Source organism: Echinops telfairi, unplaced genomic scaffold (genome assembly GCF_000313985.2).
Source record: "Echinops telfairi isolate 266 unplaced genomic scaffold, ASM31398v2 ScPeMD7_7469;HRSCAF=8507_0, whole genome shotgun sequence".
Lineage (NCBI taxonomy): Eukaryota > Metazoa > Chordata > Mammalia > Afrosoricida > Tenrecidae > Echinops > Echinops telfairi.
The window spans coordinates 5,699,276-5,711,850 of NW_022111372.1; the positions used below are offsets into that span (position 1 = coordinate 5,699,276).

The 12,575-nt window shown below is 36.6% G+C and overlaps 1 protein-coding gene across 1 annotated transcript in view; it reads right to left on the reverse strand.

The window, feature by feature from the left end:
* The window catches only part of TMPRSS15 (transmembrane serine protease 15), a 179,006-nt gene that overhangs the window by 49,912 nt on the left and 116,519 nt on the right, over positions 1–12,575 (reverse strand). The gene's annotated exons all lie outside the window — the stretch shown is intronic.

Here is a 12,575-nt window from a genome sequence, read left to right on the forward strand (position 1 = left end):
TTTTTAGAAATGAGGGAGCAATGCATTAAACATTTTAGAAATGTTCGATGCAAAAACGAAAAGTTAGAAATTCTATTTTTTCACTATTTAGTTTTGAAAGACAAAATCTCTGAATGACTGAAAGGCTGACTTGTTAAGGAGGGATATGTTATATATAAGTTCTGCAACTAAAGCATTCAATCAAAACTTCTATATCCAAGTTTCTTTTCCTTAAAGAAAACCAGTGGTTAATGTCCACGGAGTTTGTGTGTAAAGATTACAATTAGTTTTTACTTTTAAAATACTGAACATATTCCAGATCTGCAGATGCAGTTAACTCCATTACACATTTCCATATCTGTGTAGAAATGTGGTATCTCAGAGAAACACCGTACACACCTTGTTGACACACTAAGGCTTGCAGAAGACCTATTTCTAAATACCTATTGCCATTTTATGGGGTGTGTGCCCTCAAAGGATTCCTCTGGTTTCAGGGAAGCATTTCTCCATGTTTATAGATGTGAGCATTATTACTTTTTGAGGTTGTATATAGAGTATAGAAAGATACTTCTAGATGAATTGTGGGGAGAGAAAGGAAGATATCCCAAGGGTACTTGCGTGGTAGTAAATCGCCTGCCTCTCTTTTTCACACTCTGCTTAGCTTTCTTCTCTTTTCTCGGGTTCCGCGGACTGCATTTGCTGTGATAAGAATTCTTTCCTGAAGCAAGAGCTTAGGTAAGGATGTTTCAAGCTTTTGCACGCATTAAAGTATATTAAAAGAAGAAGGAGGAGGAGAAAAACGCATGCTGTAATGCTGCAACCAGTCACGGTAGCTCATTTCACACCCCAAAAGGTTTAAGTAATGAACAGAGCCAGGTGGGATTAGCCTGAAAGGCTTTTGAAGAAGGATGGACCTTCTTTTCAGATTGGGGGCAAGAAGGAGATTGATTTGGCAGGGCAGAAGGGTGGGCAGATATTTTCATAAGGAGGGGATTATCGGAGGATAGGGATTTTAGGGGGAAAATGGCAAAGGCTTCATGAAGAGAGTCAGGCATTCAGGAATTCGGTAAACACTTCTACTAGACCAGGCATATTTAAATTACTATTGCTTATTCATTACCACATTAGTAAGAAGACATCTACCACTTCCCTAGAGCTATGATAGCTTTAATGAACAGATACTTAAAGTTATTTTTAGATGTTCTGTCCTCAGCCCTTAAAATGGGTGAAAGAAAGCAATAGAACAGTTATCATAACCCAATTTCTTTTGTGAAAACTGTAATAGTAAGAACAAAAACCTTTGATAATGAATGTTCCCAATGGTCTTACATCTCTAACAGACCCTTGAATCTCCAACTAAAAATGACTGACACGTAGGAAAAGTTGTTTGACAGACAGACTCCCCATTCAGTTATCTGGCATTCCAAGTTTTATGTAAGTTTGATCATAAAGGGGTTACCTTCTTGGACCTGATTATAGCTTCTGGTGGTATTCCCTTTACTCATTTGTCCTTTGACATGATCTTCTGCTTGGGCTTTATTTATTTATTTTTCAGTAATGGTCATATGTCTTGCATTTTTATGTGAACATTCCTGATTTTTTCTACGAATTATTACTTTAAAGAGCATATATGATACATTTCATTAAGAATTTAGGCGAACAATCTGTCTTAACTATGTAACTGTTAGCACTTATGCCACCTCAAAATGAATGTTATGTGATATTTTATGTTTTACGCTGTGTGAATTTCTGGGAATTCAAGAAACAAACGTTTGTAATTACTCTAAATGTTTCTGTTTTATAGATTTCTCTGCTTATTTACTTTGGCCTCATTTTCACATGTTGTTGTTAGCTGTTGTCAATTAGGCCATGGTCCTAATGAGAGTGCTTGGTCCTGCACCATCCCCGTTATTTGTTGTGGGATCAGGCCATTGTGATCCATGTGTTTTTCTTGCTGACTCTCGAAAATATTCTGCAGGGCCTTCTTTTCCTAGTCTGTCTGAGTCTGGAAGTGCCCTTGAAACCTTTTGGGCATCATCGTGTGTTTAACTCCAGGCCACCACGGACAGGTAGCTGTGGTGCTGGGTGTGCACGAGTGGTGCTGGCTGGGAGGTGAGCCCGGTACTCCTGGATAGAGAGCCACAATTCAACCACCACCGAATCACCAATGCCTCATATTTTTAGAGAGTAGTTTATTAAGATCACTGCTGATCCTCTTTTTCTATACCTTACCTCAGTTTCTTTATTTTTAAAAGTTAAGGGAAGGAAGAGGTTAAGAAAGTGAGGAAAGACGATACAAAGAGAAGAAATAAAATACAAAAGGGGGATGCAAGAAAAGAAAATATAAAAGCTAGAAGGAAGAATTATTATTCTATTTGTTAATAATTTTGTTTAATCTTGTACTGGGTTGGTTGGAATATACAGCAGCAATTATAGTTTGAAGAGATGTAAGTACACATTAGAAAATAAGTAGGTTATTGAAGTTTTAGCTATTAATTTTATAGAGCTAATGCTTTCTTTTAACCTTATTTGTTTTGAATTTAGAATATGGGAGTTCTTCTCTAAGTAAAAAGATCTAAATAAATGATAAAGAATGTAGCTTTTAGGGATAAATACTCATGTTGCTTTTATGTTACACCCTAAATGTCTACATATACAGAAAATTGGTAGGTGATACTGAATTGTACCAAATCACTAATTTTTTATTGTATTTTTATCAATGTAATATATTAGCAATACTTTCCTTGTCACATAAAACATGTTAAAGAGTATTAATGAAAATATGAATTAGGGACAATGAAAGTTCTTCCTTGAGTATGTCAGTGCAAATAAAATTACAGTTAGGTCAAAGACTCATTTCTCTATAATATGTTTTTAAATACTTATAAGAAATGCCTTTTCTAAAGGAGAAATACCAGATTATACTTGGTGGGTAGATGATTGCTGATGTGATGGTACAAACTGTGCCAGATATTTTACTTAGTTAATACTCATTTAATAGTATCTGTTACAGTATATGTTGTTAGACTTAAATTTCTTTTATCCCTATCTAACTCCATTTTCCCTTACAGCCATTTTAGTTCTCTTTCCACTGAGTTTTGCAGGTCAGAATGACTGGGCAGGATAATTGTGCACATAAGTGCTTAAACTGTCACCAGAGGAACATCTGTGGCCGAAAAAGATTATAGGCCGGACCCGGCTCTAAGAAGAGAATGTTTTTAGAAAAATAAGCCGTAAAAGTAAAACTATGTTATCTCTAGCAGACGAGAAATAAGTTGTAAAAGTAAACAACTGTGACCTTGCAGACTGCCCGCATCTTGGTATCTTGTGCAAACGTCCTTCACCACCCCATGCTCTACCGCCCTCGCTTTGCTGGTTTGAAGTGTATAAAGAGAAGGAGAAAGTTTTGCCTGGCACTGCAGTCTTGATCCTGCGTGGTCAGGCTGTAGTCCGAGTTCGAACTTGTCTGTTTCTGTCTTTCTCTTTCACCTGTTAAATTTGCTCTTCTCTAACCTTTGTCTTTTCTCTAATAAACTTACTCTTAGCTTTCACAGATTTGTGGTCAGTGGTTCTTGTTGGGCACGACTCCGTAACAGTATCCTTCTGAAACAGCCTTTTAAACTCTGTATTTTTGTTTTAATCTGATGTTGTTAGGGGTTGTCAAGTTGGTTCACAACGGCCCTCTACAACTGAACAAAACACTGCCCTGTTCTGACCCATCCTCACAGCCGTTCTGTCTGAGCCCATTGTGGCAGCCGCTGTGTCCATCTGTCCTGTCAAGGACCTTCCTCGTTTCTGCTGCTCTGTTACTTTACCAGTCATGATGCCCTTCTCCAAGGACTGGTCTTTCCTGATGACATGTTCAAAGTGAGACAAAGTCTAGACAGTCTTGCCTCTAAGGAGGATTCTGGTTGTACTTCTTCCAAGACAGATTGGTTTGCTCTTTTGGTAATCCATGGTACTTTCAATGTCCATGCCTAGCACCAGAATTCAAATGCATTCATTCTTCTCAGATTTTCCTTATGTAATATCCAATATTCTCAGGCATATGAGGCAATTGAAAATGCCATGGCTGGTGTCAGGTGGACCTTACTCCTAAGAGGAACAACCTTGATTTCAACACTTTAAAGAGGTCTTGTGTAGCAGTTTTAACCAATATAAAAGCATCATTTGATCTGACTGCTGTTTCTATGGACACTTATTGCAGATTCAATTAAGATGAAATCCTTGACAACTTCACACTTTCCTCCTTTTATCTTGATGTTATATTGATGTTACACCTCAGGCCTTCACTCTTGTCAATGTTGTGTAAAATGGATGTATAGTTGAATACCTTAAAATATATATATCTTTATTTCTATCGACAACAGATAGAAATTTAGTATTTTCTTCCATTAAAAATATAGATGAATAACCACAAAAGAAACTCACTCACTTTCTCTGAGTCATTCTGACTCACAGCAACCCTACAGGACAGAATAGAACTACCCCGTGCCTTTCCAAGACTGTAACATTTTATGGGAGTAGAAAGCTTCATCATTCTCCATGGAGCAACTGGTGGTTTTGAACAGTTAACCTCCTGGTTAGCAGTTCAATGGGTGGACTATGTCACCTGGGCTCACAATAGTAACAGCCAAAAAGAAATGCAAATGTATGTCTTATTCAATTCTTTAATATGTATACATGTGTGACCATGTAGTATTACCTTGAATATGTTCTCAAATATTTTTCAAAGTACTTCATTTCTCACATATTCAGGTCTTTAATTATAATAGAAATTAATTTCTCCCCTACAAAAACTCACTGCCATAGCGTCACTATAAAAAAGGTGAATTCAATAGAGGCGTTTGTGTGTATGCTGTCTAATCTTTTGAAAGGTGAAGTAGACAACTTTTAGCTATAAACCTACCAAAGAATAACTTTTAATTATTTAGAGGATTCATGGTGGCATAGTGGTTTAAGCATTGGACTGTGAACTGTATGTCAGCAGTTGGAAACCATCAGCCATGCCGCAGGAGAAAGATGAAGCTTTCTATCCATATTCTTGGAAATCCTCAGGTGCAAGTTTATAGTGTCCTATAGAGTTCCTATGAGTGGGCATCAACTTGACGATAGTGGGTATAAATTATTTGCTAGTTATTTATTTTAATCCATTGAAAACTATTTATAAACAGAAGACACATCATATCAATTGCTTGTATGTTATATAAGTGATGGGCTCTTTGACCAGGTCAATTATATCATGTATGATAATATGCACCACATTGTACACAGCTTTTACTTATGTGTATATTTCTGGAAACATAGCTAAGGGTAAAATGAATAATGCCTTTAATGTTACACCTGTAAATTAAAATTCAAAATATCAGAAAATATTATTTAATCATTCTCAAATATATCGAGAGTTGAGGATGGTGCAGAATGGGAAGGTGTTTAGTTCTATTTTACATAGGGTTGATGTGTTGAAATTGTTTCAACAGCACCTAGGAATAACGTACAAATTTAGCAAATATAAAGAAGTTATTTCAAGTCAGACTTAGTAGTGGTCTTCATTTTTGCTAACTTCCGTAACTTATTTTGTCATTGTTCTGTGTTCTGAGTTGTAATCAGGAAAAATTTTCTCCACATAGGAAGATTTTCCGAAAATATAGACAAGAACAAAGGCATTTACATATATTTGTTTCCTGATTTCTTAAGTTAGCAGCACAGTCTTACAGGCCCAGGGGCTGGTGTTCACATTGTAGATGCCAATTTGTACTTACAATTTTTACTCTCTCTTTATCTGAATAATATGTTTTAAAAATACCACCCCCAACAATTTCAAGATGCTACAGAAATGGGAGAAAATGTTGGTAATTCCTTGTCTTACTTGAGTTTAAAAATAATATGTTCAATATAGTGATGTTTCTGTTATTTGAAAGTAAGCTATCTTAAACTATTACAGGGTTTACAAATAATCAATATCTTCCAGACACACAAATAATTGTTGTAATTTGAAGATTTTTCAGTAATACGTTCTAAATTCTTTAGAGTTTTATAGAGCTGATGATTTCTACTATTTTTAAAATGGATTAGAAAGTCAAATCAACTTTTATAGTTCATAGAGTGAATTAGAAACAGTATAGCATTCTTTCCTAGGCAATGCCATTTAAATAACCCCATTTTAAGTTTTCTTTTTTAGCACTTACTCTTGGATCAGGATAAAACGTTCTATTTCATACTTTGATCAGACACATGAAAATATTATTCAAAATACTTTTTAGTTATGCATGCTATAAATGGAAGAGAATAAAAATGTTTAATTTAAAAAAGCAAAGGCTGATGAAAACTGCCTTATATGATTTACTAGTATCTGTGGGGAATTCCAATTTATACTCTATCTGCATAAATAATATTGAGAAACTACAGTGCTTTTTTAATAAATTGAGTCCTAAATTACTTTCCACTGTACTAAACACATCGTTTTAAGGTGCTAAGTTTTCTTTCAGTTACCATGTACCAGCCTGGACAAATTCTCATTAAGGCTGTAACTCTCTTCCAATTATCAGAGCACTATGGAGACTATTTAATAAGCAAAGACCCAATGATTAAAGCCTTTGCAGAGGTTACTTGACTCATTTATGGAGAATGCATGTGTCTGACCTTCACCTAAAAGAGGTAATGGGATGTACTGCTTGCTTTACACACTGAAAATTCTAGTTCTTTGTCCTTGTCTTAGCGGAAAGTATTGTAATTCATAGGAAATGAGTTCAGTGGACTGGAGAAATAAAGTTTTTCCCATCGTGCTATCTGGATAAGAAAAACAATGGATCCAAAAACATGTAAACAAATAGTACACAGCTATATGTAATAGGCCATAATCTAATCAGCTCAGTCTATTCTCTAGAAGCTTGACATATTCAAATTGAGTTAGGTTCTCCCAGGGTGCACTGTATTTATCACATTATATTACAATGATCTATTTATGTGTCTACCCAAACACATAGCCTTTAAAATAAAAGGATGTCTTTTATGTTGATGGAACCAACACAGTACCACTGCTAATGCTTGATTTCTGGTTAGGATGTAATGAAAATAATATATTTATATTAGCAACTGCTAAAAAGTAATACAAAAATATGCTTTCTTAGTAATACAGCCTCTCGTGTAAGTGTAAAAATCATCACGATTCTAAAATAAAATGCTTTTCATTCAAATCCATCCAAAAAGTTGTACCTCTTAGATGTTGAACACTTAATTTTGTTAAAAGACCCATTTAGATTCTGTATATTTCTCCAGGGGGTGGGGAAATTAGTGAAAGTTCACAAACCACAGTGGGGAAAGAAAACCCAGTAAGTTTTTAATCATACAACAATGCTTAGCAAGATGGTGAGTTGAAACAAAGCTCCTTACACAGTAGAAATTTTTGAGGATTTTTCATGTGGAAAGGAAGACACATTAGCAATCTACAACCTAATCTTTGCCACATAACCCCTCAGCCTTAATAAAAACAAAACAACCCCCCCCCCCCCACTAAATTCACGACCATCGAGTCAATTTTGACTCACAGTGATTTGATAGGGCAGGGTGGAACTTCCCCTGTCAGCTTCCAGACTGGCACTCTCTTGGGGAGTAAGAATCCCTGTCATTCTCTGGTAGGAACTGGCCGGTTGTTGGAACCTCACGTCTTGGTGTTAGCAGCCCAACTAGTAACTGCCGTGCCACTAGGGCTCCTTTAGAATTACTAAGATCTTTCTTAGTGGAAGCAAAGGACTTCTGAGGGTGGCACATCCATACATTGACAAAGTGGTTACCTGGAATCAATGTCACTTACAGAGTATTTTATTGAAGTTACAATAAATACATAATGGTCAGTTTCAGTGGTTTTCTGACTCTGCATCAAGTTACATCTTGACTTCTCCAACTCATCTGTATTGGACACCCTTCATGTCTCAAAAACACCCATGTCGAAAGTGTTTTTACCAGAATAACTACAATGTATAAAAAATGTATACATATTAATTTAGAAAATTAGTTTCCAGTTCAAGACAGAAAATAGGTAATGATAATCAACAATTGGACACATTTTGGCATATATTTAAATATCTAGGTGAGGTAGTTTGTTTATTGTGCCAACCTGGCCAATAAACACATGTGGGGTTAATTGAAGGGTGGAGGGAGAAATGGCTCAGTGAGCACCTCCTCTGGTTCTCGGGTCTCTTGCTTTGTGATGGTTGAACAAGGGCGCAGCTGCCTTAACCAGTTCCCTGCTTCAGCTGGCAAGGCTTACTTCTTGCAAGATATTCTTGAAGAGAAGCTGCATGGACCTATCCCGATGCAGCCCTGGGTGCTGGAGCAGCCATGTGGAGACTCCCGCCAGCACTGAGATGCTTACATGCTGACTGATTCAGCTTTCCTCCTCCAGTTGGCATTGTGTTTGTTTTGTGAGATGGAGGAGGACTTTGTGGATTGGTGTCAGACATATGGGTTAATGTTGGACTTGTGGGCTTGGGCAGCACTGAGTTGGGATGTTTTCTTGATGTGCACTTACCCTTTATATAAAACTCTCTCTTATACATGAGTTTCTGTGTATTTGTTTCTCTAAAGTACCCAGACTAATGCTCTAGGCATGTGTATTTCTAGGTATATGTACATATATGTTTACTTATATAATAATTCACACAAACAAGGGGGTATCCTCCAAAATGGATTTTTTTTTCAAAGCTATGCATTGAATTTTTTTTTTAACAAAACAACCTTAGCACAGTCAAGGTACTCTCCATTACACTAAATTCATTTGCCAAATCTGGGATTCTATTTTTTGAAATGTTTTTCAAACTCATCTGTTTGAATGGCTGAAAACATCTCCCTTGTTTTTTATTTCACCTCTTCTACATAGTCAAATTGCTGTCCTTTCATGTCCCTCTTCATCTGCACAAGCAAAATGATATCGCACGGAGTCAGGTCAGGAGAGTAAGGTGTGTGGGGCAGGAGAGGAATGCTGTATGTTTCCAAAAACTGGCACAACTGAGATGGCTGCATTGAGCAGGCACATTCTTGTGGAGGCAAAATCAGACCACTGTGTGCCACAAATCAGGCCATTTTTGTCACACACTGTTATGCCATCTTTTCAGAACCTCTAAATAGAAAGCTTGATTAAGAGTCTGGCCTGCTGGAACAAACTGCAAATGCACTGTCCCCTCACATCAAAAAAACAAAGGAGTGTCATCTTGATGTTTGATTTCACTTATCCAGCTTTTTGAGGGTGAGGTGACAATGGCGTCTTCCACTGGTTTGATTGCTGTCATAAGAATAGTACCATGTCTTCTCACCAGTAATGATATTGGAAAAAAGTTTGGGTCGCTTCAGATCTGTCCTTTCAAATCATGGCATGTTTACCCTCAAAGCTCTTTTTCCTGGTCAGTCAGAATCCAAGGAACAAATTTCGCAAGGATCCTTCTCATCCTCAAATCTTCCTAGGATTAAAATTCTGTAGACCAAGCTCCAAGATAGTCCAGATAACTTCCCCAACTCTTCAATAGTCCATCGTTGGTCTTCGAGTCCAAATACATGAATTTTGTCAACATTTTCATCTGTTCAAGAAGATGAGGGACTTCCAGAACAGCTTTTGTTATCAAATGACATTTCACTTTTTTAAAAGCACTTGAGCTTTTCCCAGAGGGCTGCCTTTGTAAGCTATGTTCAACAACACAACAGTCTGCAGCATTTTTCCAGAGCAGGAAACAAAATTTCATAGTTGCACGGTGTTCTCTTAAATCAGCCATTAAAAAAAAGAAAAATTTATGGAGAAATGCACTGTGGCCAGAGAGAACCTTCCCAGGTAATGCCACTGGGAGCACTAACTCAGAGAGAGTTGCACAATGCTCGCCCAGCAGGAAAAAATGCACCCTACAAAAGCTATGCTCTGCCCAGTGCAATTCCATTTTGATTTGTTTTGTTTTTTTAATTTGTGGGGGCAGGGGTACCCCATCTTACAGAGTGGAAAGCTTCTGAGAGATACACATAATCATTACTTATATAATGTTGATAAAATCCACTTCCTCTCTTTGTTATTCACAAAAATTGCTTTCTTAATGAGATTAGGTTGAGTTAAGAGCTTGTACCAGGAGAATTCCCACTCTGGAAGCTCAGCATGTTTGGTGACAGGGGATATAGAACTTTCAACACAATTGTAAGAAGTTATGGAAGCATTCTTAAGCTATGTTCAAGTTTGACAACATTTTCCTATGTCAAAATATCTACAAGTGATGTTTAGGTTCTATAAAGAGACTAAATCCAATCTACTGCCGTGGATTATGGGTTGTTGCTAAGCACAAGGTAGGCAGTTCAAACTAACCAATCCTTCCGCAGGAAAAAGTTACAGCTACTTGCTTCTGTAAAGTTTTACAGTCTCAGAAGACCTATAGAAGAGTTTTACCCTGTCCCATGGGTCACTATGGTCATGATGAGTTAGATGATAACAACAATATTATACAGTAATTCTCTCACTCACTAGAATTTAACTTTCACAGACTATTTCAGAAGCCTAACCATTGTGTGCAATATTATTTCTATTGGAAATTATATGGAAATATATATTAGGTTATAATAAAATAACTTTGAAACATATTTTGAAGATGTGTATGATTTGAACTATTGATTGCTTTAAAAAATTTAAGGCTATTTATAGGGAAATCAATTGACGTTGATATTGATGAATTACGAATAGACAGATGAGAGAATTACCCAATGCCAAGGGAATATGTTCATGTGTTCTTAAAATGATTTTCTTTGTAACTTCATATAATCTTTTATAATTAATTTTAGCAATTAGCTTCCAGTGGAAGACATAAAATATATAATAATATTCTACAATTGGACACAATTTGGCATATATCTAAGCATGTCTGCTTCTATCTATATGTACATATATAATGAATAATTCATTGCTTCAACAAATATTTAGCATTTGTTTTGAGACAAGAATAATTCTAGATGTTAGCAATGCAATAATTAATAAAGTAAACATGGTCCTTACTCTCAAGTAACTTTGATTTCACTAATTACTTTTAAGATTAAAGGGTAGATTAAAAAAACAGCAAACTTATATAGTGGGAGTAACATACTGTGACAGTTTGGGAAGAAAATATACATTGGGAGAGTCATTAATAAGACATTATATCACTTAGATTACTCTTCTTGGGAAAGTTTTTAAATTTTGCATATCCTTTTTCATTCTTAAGGAACCCTGAGATATAAGGATTATGTGTTGGACTTCTATCCACAAGGTCAGCAGTCAGAACTCACCAGCAGCTCCTTGGGAAATAAATGAGATTTTCTGCTATTGTGAAGATTTACAGCCTCAGAAACCTACAGGAACAGGTCTAATGTGTCCAAAATTGAATAAATGGAATAACTTTAGTTTTTGTTTTCCTACAGATTTTCTGAAAGAATTATAATAAACAGCCTGAAAGTGCATAGCAAAAGTATATTCTCTGAAGCAAACTTGTGATGAGTTAGATCTATTATTAAAGAACCATACAAGGAAGCAATACATCTCTTTTAAAAGAGGGATGTGAGGAGTCAGTACATGTCTTTGTCATTCCTGCTCTTGCCTGTATTTGGGAACTTGAGAAATGAACCATAATCCCAGCCACAAACATCTCTACAAACCTAATGGTTTGTCTAAACTTCAGCAAGATTAATGTGGCACAAGCCAGGACTTGTTGCCAAGGTGTCTGAACCTCTCCCTCCTTCGGTTGTCAAGCTGGGAAATGACACCTTGCTTTGTGCAGTGAGTCACTTAGACTCAGTCACTTGGTACTTGGAGTACAGAAATGTCTGGTGAGGCACCCCAAGGTCCCTCAGCTGAGGTACTTGGGGGAAATAAGTGTAGCATGTCCACTCACCTTGCTAGGTCCATCTGATCAGGGGGATTTGACAAAGATTTTTGAGTCCCTCATCGAAAATGTCATGTAGAGCCATGCATAAGACAATACTCTCTCTCCACTAAAGTGTCTTCTAGGAGACAGAGCAACTGTTCCCTTACAATCGCTCATCTATGGGGCCAAGCAAAACGCAGATAGAAGTATGTCTTCCCCACCAGGAGAGTTTTGTTTCAGGGGGAACCTGACTCTCATATGACATTTCTTTTAGTAGGAAATAACATCCACTTCCCATGTTCCAATGTGTGCTTAGGCTCTGTTCAGAAGGATGTGGCGCTCATGGAGGAATCACATTTAGTGGTAAGCTTCCTGTTTCTAATGACCTCCTGGATCCTGGATGTTTAGTAATCTGGAATAGCCTGTGAGTACCGTGCAGTTACGGTGTCATTTTGAGGTACTGTATCAACAGATCAACTGTAGACAATATTTACTAGGTGCACATGTAAAAGCAGGTCCATAAAACAGATAAAAATGATATTTAATATAATATTTAAATAATTAGATATTATAATTGTATAATACTTAAAATAACTTAAAAATCATCTTATTGGGGGTTCTTACAGCTCTTATAATATTCCATGCATCAATTGTATTAAGCACATTTGTACATGTGTTGCCATCATCATTTCCAAAACATTCTCTACTTGAGCCCTTGGTATCAGCTCCTCTTTT